This window comes from Triturus cristatus, chromosome 7, assembly GCF_964204655.1.
Source record: "Triturus cristatus chromosome 7, aTriCri1.1, whole genome shotgun sequence".
Lineage (NCBI taxonomy): Eukaryota > Metazoa > Chordata > Amphibia > Caudata > Salamandridae > Triturus > Triturus cristatus.
In genome coordinates, this window is record NC_140590.1 from 1,818,080,199 (window position 1) to 1,818,083,606 (window position 3,408).

A 3,408-nucleotide genomic window follows, 5' to 3' on the forward strand; every position below is an offset into this window, starting at 1 on the left:
TTCTTCTATATTTTCACTCGATGCGAGGCACAAGATGGCTGCTAACAGTTCCTGTTAGCAGCCAATCAGAGGACACTTCCTGCTTTAAAGTGTTAGCAGCCAATCAGAGGCAAGCTCATGCTCGGGAGTTAGGCACCGTACAGATAAATATATATATTTTTCCTTTAATATCTCAAAAACTACTGAACGGATTTACACTATTTCTACAAAACCACGCTTTCTGGACCAAGACCTTTCTTCCTGCCAAATTTGGCATAAATCCGTTTGGCAGTTTGACCTGTAGCCTTGTGTAAATTTCCAATGGAAAATGCATTGAGAAAACACGTTTTGACACCCCCCTTTTTTCTCAGCACCCCCTTGACCAATCACCCCTAATCTTTCGAGAGAAACTTTTTGGAAAATTTCATAAACAATTGTCAAACGACGCCAAAGTTATAAGCAGATGAAGGGCTCCAGGAGGGGGCCGCGCAAACCCCCTCCCAACATGAGTGAAGCCCAGAGACTGCGGGCCCCATTGAGCCCCCGCTATTATTTTTTAAGAAATGCCCCCGGGACCTAGCCCACCCCAGGATCTCATTAAAAATAAAACATGGGAACCCGCGTCCCAAGCGTGAATCGTGCCGATTTTTTATTTTTTTCTAAATGGTTTTTTTTGTCCCTGGGGTCCATCTGGGACTCCCTGAGCAGGCCTAGGGGGTCAGGGTGTTTCTACCCTGCCCCTTTCTCTTGTTTTCTACCTTTGTTTCTCTGTTCTCTAGTGACTCACTTCTACTGAGCCACAAGATGGCTGCCAACACTTTCTGGTTTCGAGTGTTGACAGCCAATCACAGTGAAGCTTATGCACAGGACTTAGGCTCCACCCAGATAGCAAAACTTTTATTTGCCTAATTTCTCAGCAAATACTGAATGGATTTACACCATTTAAAAAAAAAAAGGTTGCTTTCTGATCCAAGCACTACCTTTTTTACCAAATTTGGAGTAATGCTGTTCAGTAGTTTCGGCTCCAGCCTTGCACAATGTTTCCTATAGGAAATTGATTTTTTGACTCTTATTCTTTGCATTTCTTAAAAACTACTGAACGGATTTACACCATTTAAAAAAAAGGTCACTTTCTGGACCAAGCTCTACCTTTCTGCCAAATGTGGGGTAATTCCATTCAGCAGTTTGGGCTGTAGCTCGTCGCAAAATGTCCTATGGAAATTAACATGGGGAAAATGCGTTTTGAGACCCCTGTTTTTCTCAGCCCCCACTTGACGAATCACCCCCAAACTTTCAGGATAGGAGCTAACTTACAAAGTACAACTTTTTGGAAGATTTCATAAAGATTCGTCAAACGACGCCAAAGTTACTAGCAAATCAAAAAATGCTTAACCTATAGAAACTAGGTTGCAACTATAACTACTTATTGGCGACCGCCAGTAGGTAAGGAAAGGAAATGCTGTCTCCGTGCATTTGAGTAAAGCTGCTGTATTATGGACTTGAAGCCTCGATATCCGTTCCTGTGTTTTGGTTTTAAAGGACAGGAGACTCCTTGCCTGTTCAAACGAGGCCGGCCTGCAGGGACGGGGGCTCCTAGCAAAGTGGAGAACTGTGTTTGGATATATATATATATTACCTACTGGCGGTCGCCAGTAGGTAGTTATAGTTAGGACCACGTTTCCATAGGAAAACCTCAACATTCTATTTTGAATAACTTTGGCGCCGGTCGACGAATCCTCGCGAATTTCTCAAAATAGGTGGGGCGCTACGCTCCGCTCCTACCCTGAAAGTCTCGGGGGGATTCGTCAAGCGGGGGCTGAGATAAAAGGGGGGTCCCAAAACGCGTTTTTCCCATGCATTTTTCCATAGGACCTTTAGAACGAGCTACAGCCTGAACGGCTGAACAGAATTACTAGAAATTTGGCAGAGAGGTAGTCCCCAGGTCAAGGAAGTGCCTTTTGTAGGTTTGGTGTAAATCTGTTCAGTAGATTCTGAGAAAATAGCCTTTAAATCAATATATATATCTGTGGCAGCTTACGGTGCGCTTACCGTGCGCTTACCGTACGCTTACCGTAAGCTTACGGTGGCGTGCGCGAGCGCGATTCTGATTGGCTCTTAGATCTTAGTAAACATTCGAATTGGCCGAAACCAGGAAGCGGCGTCCGCCATTTTGTCTCTCGCACTGAGTGTTGTTTATCAAACATGATGGCCAAAAACATGTTACGGGGCTGTTTTGACAACTCCCTCCCACATAGTCATGTTGAGGGAGTCCCCAAACATCCCCCAAGAGCAAAAACGGTTTTATTTTTTTTTCGGCAATTTCGCGGGGTACGCTTACCGTACGCTTACCGTACGCTTACCGTAAGCTTACCGTACGCTTACGGTAAAAAAATAAAAATAAAAAAAACACTATCCACACTTACCCCACCCCCTGTGCTTTTGGTGGCCGCATGCCACCAAATGTGCAGGGCTTATTAATAGAGAAAAAAAACGTAATTTTGGCAACATGAAATTATAAAATCGAAATAAAAAAAACACTATCCACATTGACCTCACCCCCTGTGCTTTTGGTGGCCGAAGGCCACCAAATGTACAGGGCTTATTAAAGTTGATAAAAACCGTGCACGGAACGAACTGCGTTAAGTGGGCGCGCACGCCACAAATGGCGTAAAGTAACTTAGCATTTAAAAAACCGTACAAATTCACTGAAAAAACCATAGGTTTCACACACGTTATAGTTAGGAAATAGCATTTAAAAAACCTTGCTAATTCACTGAAAAAACCATAGGTTTCACACATGTTATAGTTAGCTGGACATTTTACTGATAAAAAACCAATGAAATTCCCCCGTTATAGTTACTGTAGGCAACTATAACTCACGCGACCGTAATCCTCTGCTGATGACATATGTGTCTTTATGAAAAAAAAATATTTGTAATATATGTATAGCTAAAATTTAATGGAAGAAGATATGGGCAAATAAGTGTCTAAATACAGTATTAGCATCAGCAGAGGATTGCGGTCGCGTGAGTTATAGTTGCCTACAGTAACTATAACGGGGGAATTTCATTGGTTTTTTATCAGTAAAATGTCCAGCTAACTATAACATGTGTGAAACCTATGGTTTTTTCAGTGAATATATATATATATATAATTTAATTTAATACATTTTACTTTTAGTGACTGTTTCTACAGTATTGTATCTTGCTGTTTGCTATGCACTTTTGTGTCTCACTCTAGCCGAACAACGTATAACTTGACTTGACTTGAGATGCGTCAGATAACCAATGAATGTAATGCTATGTCGATTTAACTGTGATGAAAAGTCAATCTAACAAAATTAATAACAATACATTTTAAAGATGCTTGGCTTAGTAAAACCCAGAATGTTTAGAAATGCTGGGGAAAAAGAAATAATTTGTCTCCAGA